Source organism: Procambarus clarkii, chromosome 24 (genome assembly GCF_040958095.1).
Source record: "Procambarus clarkii isolate CNS0578487 chromosome 24, FALCON_Pclarkii_2.0, whole genome shotgun sequence".
NCBI classification, from domain to species: domain Eukaryota; kingdom Metazoa; phylum Arthropoda; class Malacostraca; order Decapoda; family Cambaridae; genus Procambarus; species Procambarus clarkii.
Genome location: NC_091173.1, coordinates 24,362,220 through 24,374,510, shown reverse-complemented (window position 1 = coordinate 24,374,510; position 12,291 = coordinate 24,362,220). Strand labels below are relative to the sequence as shown.

Below are 12,291 nucleotides of genomic sequence, written 5' to 3'. Positions count from 1 at the left end.
TGTTAAAACTGCCCTTGTGCCTAAAGTGTTAAGACTGCACTGGTACCTACAGTGTTAAGACTGCACTGGTGCCTACAGTGTTAAGACTGCACTGGAGCCTACAGTGGTGTTAAAACTGTCCTGGTGCCTACTGTGATGTTAAAACTGCCCTGGTGCCTACAGTGTTAAGACTGACCTGGTGCTTACAGTGGTATTAAGACTGCCCTGGTGCTTACAGTGTTAAGACTGCCCTGGTGCCTACAGTAGTGTTACGACTGCCCTGGTGCCAACAGTATTAAAACTGCTTTGGTGCCTACAGTGGTGTTAAAACTGACCTGGTGCCTACAGTGTTAAGACTGCCCTGGTGCCTACAGTGGTGTTAAGACTGCCCTGGTGCCTACAGTAGTGTTACGACTGCCCTGGTGCTTACAGTGTTTAGACTGCCCTGGTGTCGACAGTGTTAAGAATGCCCTGGTGCCTACAGTGTTAAGACTGCACTGGTGCCAACAGTATTAAAACTGCTTTGGTGCCTACTGTGTTAAGACGGCCCTGGTGCTTACAGTGTTTAGACTGGCCTGGTGCCTACAGTGTTAATACTGCACTGATGCCTACCGTGTTAAGACTGCCCTGGTGCCTACAGTGTTAAGACTGCTCTGGTGCCTACAGTGTTAAGACTGCCCTGGTGCCGACAGTGTTAAGAATGCCCTGGTGCCTACAGTGTTAAGACTGCACTGGTGCCAACAGTATTAAAACTGCTTTGGTGCCTACAGTGGTGTTAAAACTGCCCTGGTGCCTACAGTAGTGTTACGACTGCCCTGGTGCCAACAGTATTAAAACTGCTTTGGTGCCTACAGTGGTGTTAAGACTGACCTGGTGACTACAGTGTTAAGACTGCCCTGGTGCCTACAGTGGTGTTAAGACTGCCCTGGTGCCTACAGTAGTGTTACGACTGCCCTGGTGCTTACAGTGTTAAGACTGCCCTGGTGTCGACAGTGTTAAGAATGCCCTGGTGCCTACAGTGTTAAGACTGCACTGGTGCCAACAGTATTAAAACTGCTTTGGTGCCTACTGTGTTATGACGGCCCTGGTGCCTACAGTGTTAATACTGCACTGATGCCTACCGTGTTAAGACTGCCCTGGTGCCTACAGTGTTAAGACTGCTCTGGTGCCTACAGTGTTAAGACTGCCCTGGTGCCGACAGTGTTAAGAATGCCCTGGTGCCTACAGTGGTGTTAAGACTGCCCTGGTGCCTACAGTGTTAAGACTGCTCTAGTGCCTACAGTGTTAAGACTGCCCTGGGGCCTACAGTGTTAAGACTGCCCTGGTGCCTACAGTGGTGTTAAGACTGCCCTGGTGCCTACAGTGTTAAGACTGCATTGGTGCGTACAGTGTTAAGACTGCCCTGGTACCTACAGTGGTGTTAAGACTGCCCTGGTGCCTACAGTGTTAAGACTGCATTGGTGCCTACAGTGATTAAACTGCCCTGGTGTCAATAGTGTTAAGACTGCCCTGGTGCCTACAGTGATTAAACTGCCCTGGTGCCGACAGTGGTGTTAAGACTGCCCTGGTGCCTACAGTGTTAAGACTGCTCTGGTGCCTACAGTGTTAAGATTGCACTGGTGCCTAGAGTGTTAAGACTGCACTGGTGCCTACAGTGTTAAGACTGCCCTGGTGCCTACAGTGTTAAGACTTCCCTGGTGCCTACAGTGATTAAACTGCCCTGGTGTCTATAGTGTTAAGACTGCCCTGGTGCCTACAGTAGTGTTAAGACTGCCCTGGTACACTACAGTGTTAAGACTGCATTGGTGCCTACAGTGTTAAGACTGCCCTGTTGCCTACAGTGTTAAGACTTCCCTGGTGCCTACAGTGTTAAGACTTCCCTGGTGCCTACAGTGATTAAACTGCCCTGGTGACTACAGTGTTAAGACTGCTCTGGTGCCTACAGTGTTAAGACTTCCCTGGTGCCTACAGTGTTAAGACTGTACTGGTGCCTACAGTTTTAAGACTGCACTGGTGCCTACAGTGTTAAGACTGCCCTGGTGCCTACAGTCTTAAGACTGCCCTGGTGCCTACAATGATGTTAAGACTACCTTTGTGCCTACAGTGTTAAAACTGCCTTGGTGCCTACAGTGTTAAGACTTCCCTGGTGCCTACAGTGTTAAAACTGCACTGGTGCCTACAGTGTTAAGAATGCCCTGGTGCCTACAGTGGTGTTAAAACTGCCCTGGTGCCTACAGTGTTAAAACTGCCCTGGTGCCTACAGTGTTAAAACTGCACTGGTGCCTACAGTGTTAAGACTGCACTGGTGCCTATAGTGTTAAGACTACACTGGTGCCTTCAGTGTTAAGACTGCCTTGGTGCTTACAGTGTTAAGACTGCCCCGGTGCCTACAGTGTTAAGACACCCTGAGGCCTACAGGGTTAAGACTGCCCTGGTGCCTACAGTGTTAAACCTGCCCTGGTGCCTACAGTGTTAAAACTGCCTTGGTGCCTACAGTGTTAAAACTGCCCTGGTGGCTACAGTCTTTAGACTGCCCTGGTGCCTACAGTGTTAAGACTGCCCTGGTGCCTACAGTGGTGTTAAAACTGCCCTGGTGCCTACAGTATTATGACTGCCCTGGCGCCAAAAGTGATAAGATTGCCTGGGGCCGACAGTGTTAAAACTGTCCTGGTGCTTACAGTGGTGTTAAGATTGCCCTGGTGCCGACAGTGGTGTGAAAACTGCCCTGGTGCCTACAATGTTATGACTGCCCTGGTGCCTACAGTGGTGGTAAGATTGCCCTGGTGCCTACAGTATTAAGACTGCCCTGGTGCCTACAGTGGTGTTAAAACTGCCCTGGTGCCTACAGTGTTAAAACTGCACTGGTGCCTACAGTGTTAAAACTGCACTGGTGCCTACAGTGTTAAGACTGCACTGGTGCCTACAGAGTTAAGACACCCTGAGGCCTACAGGGTTAAGACTGCCCTGGTGCCTACAGTGTTAAAACTGCCCTGGTGCCTACAGTGTTAAAACTGCCCTGGTGCCTACAGTGTTAAAACTGCCCTGGTGCCTACAGTGTTAAAACTGCCCTTGTGCCTACATTCGTAAGAATGCCCTGGTGCCTACAGTGGTGTTAAAACTGCCCTGGTGCCTACAGTGGTGTTAAAACTGCCCTGGTGCCTACAGTGGTGTTAAAACTGTCCTGGTGCCTGCAGTGTTAAGACTGCCCTGGTCCCTACACTGTTAAGACTTCCCTTGTGCCAACAGTGGTGTTAAAACTGCCCTGGTGCCTACAGTGTTAAAACTGCCCTGGTGCCTACATTGTTAAGACTGCCCTGGCGCCTACAGTGTTAAGAGTGCCCTTGTGCCTACAGTGATGTTAAAACTGCCCAAGTGCCTACAGTGTTAATACTGCCCTGGTGCCTACAGTGTTAAGACTGCCCTGGTGCCTATAGTGTTAACACTGCCCTGGTGCCTACAGTGGTGTTAAAACTGCCCTGGTGCCTACAGTGTTAAAACAGCCCTTGTGCCTAAAGTGTTAAGACTGCACTGGTACCTACAGTGTTAAGACTGCACTGGTGCCTACAGTGTTAAGACTGCACTGGAGCCTACAGTGGTGTTAAAACTGTCCTGGTGCCTACTGTGATGTTAAAACTGCCCTGGTGCCTACAGTGTTAAGACTGACCTGGTGCTTACAGTGGTATTAAGACTGCCCTGGTGCTTACAGTGTTAAGACTGCCCTGGTGCCTACAGTAGTGTTACGACTGCCCTGGTGCCAACAGTATTAAAACTGCTTTGGTGCCTACAGTGGTGTTAAAACTCACCTGGTGCCTACAGTGTTAAGACTGCCCTGGTGCCTACAGTGGTGTTAAGACTGCCCTGGTGCCTACAGTAGTGTTACGACTGCCCTGGTGCTTACAGTGTTTAGACTGCCCTGGTGTCGACAGTGTTAAGAATGCCCTGGTGCCTACAGTGTTAAGACTGCACTGGTGCCAACAGTATTAAAACTGCTTTGGTGCCTACTGTGTTAAGACGGCCCTGGTGCTTACAGTGTTTAGACTGGCCTGGTGCCTACAGTGTTAATACTGCACTGATGCCTACCGTGTTAAGACTGCCCTGGTGCCTACTGTGTTAAGACTGCTCTGGTGCCTACAGTGTTAAGAGTGCCCTGGTGCCGACAGTGTTAAGAATGCCCTGGTGCCTACAGTGTTAAGACTGCACTGGTGCCAACAGTATTAAAACTGCTTTGGTGCCTACAGTGGTGTTAAGACTGCCCTGGTGCCTACAGTAGTGTTACGACTGCCCTGGTGCCAACAGCATTAAAACTGCTTTGGTGCCTACAGTGGTGTTAAGACTGACCTGGTGACTACAGTGTTAAGACTGCCCTGGTGCCTACAGTGGTGTTAAGACTGCCCTGGTGCCTACAGTAGTGTTACGACTGCCCTGGTGCTTACAGTGTTAAGACTGCCCTGGTGTCGACAGTGTTAAGAATGCCCTGGTGCCTACAGTGTTAAGACTGCACTGGTGCCAACAGTATTAAAACTGCTTTGGTGCCTACTGTGTTATGACGGCCCTGGTGCTTACAGTGTTTAGACTGGCCTGGTGCCTACAGTGTTAATACTGCACTGATGCCTACCGTGTTAAGACTGCCCTGGTGCCTACAGTGTTAAGACTGCTCTGGTGCCTACAGTGTTAAGACTGCCCTGGTGCCGACAGTGTTAAGAATGCCCTGGTGCCTACAGTGGTGTTAAGACTGCCCTGGTGCCTACAGTGTTAAGACTGCTCTAGTGCCTACAGTGTTAAGACTGCCCTGGGGCCTACAGTGTTAAGACTGCCCTGGTGCCTACAGTGGTGTTAAGACTGCCCTGGTGCCTACAGTGTTAAGACTGCATTGGTGCGTACAGTGTTAAGACTGCCCTGGTACCTACAGTGGTGTTAAGACTGCCCTGGTGCCTACAGTGTTAAGACTGCATTGGTGCCTACAGTGATTAAACTGCCCTGGTGTCAATAGTGTTAAGACTGCCCTGGTGCCTACAGTGATTAAACTGCCCTGGTGCCGACAGTGGTGTTAAGACTGCCCTGGTGCCTACAGTGTTAAGACTGCTCTGGTGCCTACAGTGTTAAGATTGCACTGGTGCCTAGAGTGTTAAGACTGCACTGGTGCCTACAGTGTTAAGACTGCCCTGGTGCCTACAGTGTTAAGACTTCCCTGGTGCCTACAGTGATTAAACTGCCCTGGTGTCTATAGTGTTAAGACTGCCCTGGTGCCTACAGTAGTGTTAAGACTGCCCTGGTACACTACAGTGTTAAGACTGCATTGGTGCCTACAGTGTTAAGACTGCCCTGTTGCCTACAGTGTTAAGACTTCCCTGGTGCCTACAGTGTTAAGACTTCCCTGGTGCCTACAGTGATTAAACTGCCCTGGTGCCTACAGTGTTAAGACTGCTCTGGTGCCTACAGTGTTAAGACTTCCCTGGTGCCTACAGTGTTAAGACTGTACTGGTGCCTACAGTTTTAAGACTGCACTGGTGCCTACAGTGTTAAGACTGCCCTGGTGCCTACAGTCTTAAGACTGCCCTGGTGCCTACAATGATGTTAAGACTACCTTTGTGCCTACAGTGTTAAAACTGCCTTGGTGCCTACAGTGTTAAGACTGCCGTGGTGCCTTCAGTGTTAAAACTGCACTGGTGCCTACAGTGTTAAGAATGCCCTGGTGCCTACAGTGGTGTTAAAACTGCCCTGGTGCCTATAGTGTTAAAACTGCCCTGGTGCCTACAGTGTTAAAACTGCACTGGTGCCTACAGTGTTAAGACTGCACTGGTGCCTACAGTGTTAAGACTACACTGGTGCCTTCAGTGTTAAGACTGCCTTGGTGCTTACAGTGTTAAGACTGCCCCGGTGCCTACAGTGTTAAGACACCCTGAGGCCTACAGGGTTAAGACTGCCCTGGTGCCTACAGTGTTAAACCTGCCCTGGTGCCTACAGTGTTAAAACTGCCTTGGTGCCTACAGTGTTAAAACTGCCCTGGTGCCTACAGTCTTTAGACTGCCCTGGTGCCTACAGTGTTAAGACTGCCCTGGTGCCTACAGTGGGGTTAAAACTGCCCTGGTGCCTACAGTGGTGTTAAAACTGTCCTGGTGCCTGCAGTGTTAAGATTGCCCTGGTGCCTACACTGTTAAGACTGCCCTTGTGCCAACAGTGGTGTTAAAACTGCCATGGTGCCTACAGTGGTGTTAAAACTGCCCTGGTGCCTACAGTGGTAATACTGCCGTGGTGCCTACAGTGTTAATACTGCCCTGGTGCCTACAGTGTTAAGACTGCCCTGGTGCCTATAGTGTTAACACTGCCCTGGTGCCTACAGTGGCGTTAAAACTGCCCTGGTGCCTACAGTGTTAAAACTGCCCTTGTGCCTAAGGTGTTAAGACTGAACTGGTGCCTACAGTGTTAAAACTGCCCTTGTGCCTAAGGTGTTAAGACTGAACTGGTGCCTACAGTGTTAAGACTGCACTGGTGCCTACAGTGTTAAGACTGCACTGGTGCCTACTGTGGTGTTAAAACTGCCCTGGTGCCTACAGTGTTACGACTGCCCTGGTGCCTACAGTGTTAAGACTGCCCTGGTGCCGACAGTGTTAAGACTGTCCTGGTGCCTACAGTATTAAAACTGCCCTGGTACCGACAGTGTTACGACTGCCCTGGTGCTTACAGTGTTAAGACTGCCCTGGTGCCGACATTGTTAAGAATGCCCTGGTGCCTACAGTGTTAAGACTGCACTGGTGCCAACAGTATTAAAACTGCTTTGGTGCCTACAGTGGTGTTAAGACTGCCCTGGTGCCTACAGTGTTAAGTCTGGTCTGGTGCCTACAGTGTTAATACTGCACTGATGCCTACCGTGTTAAGACTGCCCTGGTGCCTACAGTGTTAGGACTGCTCTGGTGCCTACAGTGTTAAGACTGCCCTGGTGCCGACAGTGTTAAGAATGCCCTGGTGCCTACAGTGGTGTTAAGACTGCCCTGGTGCCGACAGTGTTAAGAATGCCCTGGTGCCTACAGTGGTGTTAAGACTGCCCTGGTGCCTACAGTGTTAAGACTGCTCTGGTGCCTACAGTGTTAAGACTGCCCTGGTGCCTACAGTGTTAAGACTGCTCTGGTGCCTACAGTGTTAAGACTGCCCTGGTGCCTACAGTGTTAAGACTGCCCTGGTGCCTACAGTGGTGTTAAGACTTCCCTGGTGCCTACAGTGTTAAGACTGCCCTGGTGCCTACAGTGTTAAGACTGCCCTGGTGTCTACAGTGATTAAACTGCCCTGGTGCCGACAGTGGTGTTAAGACTGCGCTGGTGCCTACAGTGTTAAGACTGCTCTGGTGCCTACAGTGTTAAGACTGCACTGGTGCCTAGAGTGTTAAGACTGCCCTGGTGCCTACAGTGTTAAGACTTCCCTGGTGCCTACAGTGATTAAACGGCCCTGGTGTCTACAGTGGTGTTAAGATTGCCCTGGTGCCTACAGTGTTAAGACTGCCCTGGTGCCTACAGTGTTAAGACTGCCCTGGTGCCTACAGTGTTAAGACTGCACTGGTGCCTACAGTGTTAAGACTGCCCTGGTGCCTACAGTGTTAAGACTGCCCTGGTGCCTACAGTGTTAAGACTGCCTGGTGCCGACAGTGTTAAGACTACCCTGGTGCCTTCAGTGTTAAGACTACCCTGGTGCCTACAGTGGTGTTAAGACTGCCCTGGTGCCGACAGTGTTAAGAATGCCCTGGTGCCTACAGTGGTGTTAAGACTGCCCTGGTGCCGACAGTGTTAAGAATGCCCTGGTTCCTACAGTGGTGTTAAGACTGCCCTAGTGCCTACTGTGTAAAACTGCCCTGGTGCCTACAGTGTTAAGATTGCCTTGGTGCCTACAGTGATAAGACTGGCTTGGTGCCTACAATGGTGTTAAAACTGCCCTGGTGCTTACAGTGTTAAGACGGCTCTGGTGCCTACAGTGGTGTAAGACTGCCCTGGTGCCTACAGTGTTAAGACTACCCTGGTGCCTACAGTGTTAAGACTACCCTGGTGCCTACAGTGTTAAGACTGCCCTGGTGCCTACAGTGTTAAAACTGCCCTGGTGCCTACAGTGTTAAGACTGCCCTGGTGCCTACAGTGTAAAGACTACCCTGGTGCCTACAGTGTTAAGACTGCCCTGGTTCCTACAGTGTTAAGACTGCCCTGGTGCCTACAGTGTTAAGACTGCCCTGGTGCCTACAATGTTAAGACTGCCCTGGTGCCTACAATGTTAAGACTGCCCTGGTGCCTACAATGTTAAGACTGCCCTTGTGCCTACGAGGTTAAGACTGCCCTGGTTCCTACAGTGTTAAGACTGCCCTGGTGCCTACAGTGTTAAGACTGCCCTGGTGCCTACAATGTTAAGACTGCCCTGGTGCCTACAATGTTAAGACTGCCCTGGTGCCTACAATGTTAAGACTGCCCTGGTGCCTACGAGGTTAAGACTGCCCTGGTGCCTACAGTGTTAAGACTGCCCTGGTGCCTACGAGGTTAAGACTGCCCTGGTGCCTACGAGGTTAAGACTGCCCTGGTGCCTACGAGGTTAAGACTGCCCTGTCTTCCCAAGTGTAGAGTTAATATCTCTTCACAAGTATAAAGTTAATACCTCTTCCCATGTGAAGAGATAATACCTCTTCCCATGTGTAGAGTTAATACCTCTTTCCATGTGTAGAGTTAATACCTCTTTCCATGTGTAGAGTTAATACCTCTTCCCTATTGTAGAGTTAATACCTCTTCCCATGTGTAGAGTTACTACCTCTTCCCATATGTATAGTTAATACGTCTTATCATGTGTAGAGTTAATTCCTCTTCGCATGTGTAGAGTTAATATCTCTTCCCAAACCTGCTAGAGGATGGTCAGGTGAGGTGTAGGACTGGTAATATAAGCAGTCGATAGCGAATCATCTGCTTCAGAGCATGAAGCAGGAAGTTTAGCAAATCTATTTGCTTCAAGAGCCAATTCCACTCAACTTCCTCAAGCAACTTTGACTCACCAACAACGATTTCAAGCAGCATGATGGCAATACATGAACGATGATTTAGCCTTATCTGACGAACTAGACCAACCTTTCAATCTGAAAGAACTCAATCAGAAGTGCTACAAAAAAACTAGAATACAGCTCCCGGCGAGGACAAAATCACTTAAAACATGCTGGCCAAGCTAGGAGAAAAGGGTGAAGAAGCCTTCTTGAATCTCATCAACAGAGTTTGGGTGACAAGAACTTGACCACTCTCTTGGAACAGTGTAATTATAGTTCCCATCTCAAAACCCAAAGACCCAGGAAATTCAAGACCCGTCCCATTAACAAGCTGTCTGGCCAAAACTGCTGAAAGAATAGCTCTTAATTGAAATGACCCGAAAGTAAATCCACTGCACCAAAATATGTTTGGTTACAGAAAAGGTGTTGGAACCACAGAATGCCTTACCTCCCTCCTGGATCAAATCAATGACTAACCAGGAATCCTTATTTTTCTTGACCTAGAAAAAGCCTTCGTGCTAGCCAATGCTCCAGCTACACTGTGCTGCCTGGTAGATAAGAAAATCAAAGGGCACGCTCCTCCCTCTGCAAAAGCGTGTCAAATCAGTCAAAGAACAACAAATGGAAACTATCTCAAGACCTGCAACGACTCACATCTTCACAGACGGATCAGTTGATCAAACAAGAGGTTCTGCTGGGGCAGCAGTTTACACTAACAACCATGAAGCTTACTGGTTGATACCTGGTTGATGGGGTTCTGGGAGTTCTTCTACTCCCCAAGCCCTTTTTCTATTCCTTCTGTAGGACTTGTATTACTTAGAACAGTTCCCCATGGAATGTTTGTAAGTTCCCTGTTTATTATCTCCCAGTCTATCCTTTTATTATTAAAATTAAATTTAACGAATAGCCCCTCTCGCTTTATCAACGTTTTAGGTCTATTCTGAGTATTGATGGTCGTTTGCACTTCAATGAGCTTGTGATCTGAGTATGTGGTATCTGATATCGTAATGTCTCTGATAATGTCTTCATTGTTCGTAAAGACCAGATCTAGAATATTTTCATTTCTCGTTGGCTCCGATATCTGCTGATTGAGTGAAAATTTGTCACAGAATCTAAGTAGTTCTCTAATCTGTGGTTGGTTAGGTCCTGATAGATTTCCTGGTATAATATTATTGTTTGCTATTTTCCACCTGAGACTAGGCAAGTTGAAGTCACCTAGGAAGATAATATCAGGTATCGGGTTCTCCAAATTATCAAGGCTGTTCTCTATTTTGCTTATCTGTTCTGTAAATTCCTCAGCCGTTGCATCTGGAGGTTTGTATATTAGAATAATCACTAAATTTATTTTCTCTTTTTTTAATCCCAGTACCTCTACCACCTCATTTGTAACGTTTAGGAGCTCCGAGCATACAAGGTCTTCCCTAATATACAGACCCACTCATCCATGTGACCTAATTTTCCTATCACACCTGTATAGGTTATATCCTGGAATCCAGATCTCACTGTCCAACAATTCCCCTGCATGGGTTTCTGTGAAAGCTCCAAATACTGCTTTTGACTCCGTGAGGAGGCCATTTATGAACTGTACTTTGTTGTTTGTTCTTGTTTTCAGTCCTTGTATGTTGGCAAAGATGAATGAGGTTACTCTATTAGTGATAGTTTGAATGGGAGACTTTTTCGGCAAGCCCATTATGCGTGGACATAATGAGTTTGTTCTGACCAGTACTGATTGTTGTAGGGCAGTTGTCTGTCGTAGTTGTAGTTTCCTTTCGGTGGGTAATTGTATCTGTAATACTGGAATGCAAGTGGATCTGGCATCCAGTTCCATACACTCTCCATGCTGCTCCTTTTGAATTCTCTGTCGGTCTGGTATAAAAAATTTATAGAGTTTCCTCCAAATTCATTATCCTGCTTGCCACTCTTTATGTAGCGTTCCGTGCCTTTCACGTGAAAGTGTGGGCAGCTGAGGTCATAGCATTTTCTGTCCTCCAGTGAGGTTTGGCACATGTCAGGATGGAAAAACCTACATATTGATCCAAATCGACACTCACCTTTCCTAAGCATATTTAAACATTTTTTGGGATGTTGGTAACTACATTCTAATCCTTTCTTATTACCAGCATATCTATGTCTGCATATGCCCTTTGCATAAAATTTGCATAAGTCTGTCCTTCTGTTCTGAATTGCTCTATCGGGGACCGTTGTAGTGTCTGTACCTATCGAGCTGTCAGTGCTGTCTGGTACACTTTCTAGTTTACTGTCATCTACATCCTGGCCTACTGAGTCAGAGTTTACAACTTCCTGAGTTTCAGCCTCAGTTTCATCCCTGACTATAGCCTCCGCCTCTGGTATATTAGAATTGTTGTTGTTCCTTTCCCACTCCTTCTGGATGGCTGGTAGGCTTCCAATGAATGATGTTTTCCGATCATGCGTCATGTTATCTAGAAGGTTTTTTAGGATATTCCAAGCTGGCAGGTCATTTTTGCACACCCAGAGCAAGTGGCCAGCTCTCAGTGCCGTAGTGTTACTCACTCCTGTACAAGCCGAATGGAATCTAGTCTTACAGATATAACATTCAATTCCCGTTACCTTCGTCTTTAAGGAGTTGTTACAGTGGCCACAAATTTGTTTATTTACTCCCATTTTGCCTTGTTTTGTTGTATATATCTATATATTTATAATAGTATATGTATATTGTATATTTGTAACAATATATATGTTTATTGGTTTTACTGTATGGTCAGTACTTATCGCACGGTCGAGGGTGAGGGTCCCAGAGGCTGTACAGTTGACACGTTGTTGTATTTGAGGTTCACTGTATGGATCACTTGTTGATGTCAGTCCTTTTAACTCTTTACAAAATTATATGTATATATATTTATATGTTTAATATTTATAATATTATATGTATACCGTATATTTGTAATATTATGTATGTTATTTTGTTCAAACTTTATGGCAGGTACTTAGCGTAGGTAGCGAGGCTGGTCCCCCGGTCAGTACAGGTGACCTCTTGTGGCCCAGGTTGATGTCACCAGTTTCCAGTTACCCGATTTATAACCACCGATGCCGCCTCTTGCCACTATTCTATATTTCTAGTATTTTATATTTATAATATTCTATGCACGATTTTCCTTCACTTCCAACTTATATGTTGTTGTGATATCCGTTCCACATCACTGTTCCACGAATCACCGTTCACTATTTTTTTATTTTTCCTAATACACGCATGTACACAAAGCCTCGTTCACTGGCTCACACGTGGTCTCCCGTTTATTCTCTATTTAACACAAAGTTCTATTGTTAATGACTAT

The 12,291-nt window shown here is 47.3% G+C and overlaps 1 protein-coding gene across 1 annotated transcript in view; it reads right to left on the bottom strand.

Annotated features, from left to right (window-relative positions):
- The window catches only part of LOC138368222 (sacsin-like), a 214,582-nt gene that overhangs the window by 152,722 nt on the left and 49,569 nt on the right, over positions 1 to 12,291 (bottom strand). The window lies entirely within an intron of this gene.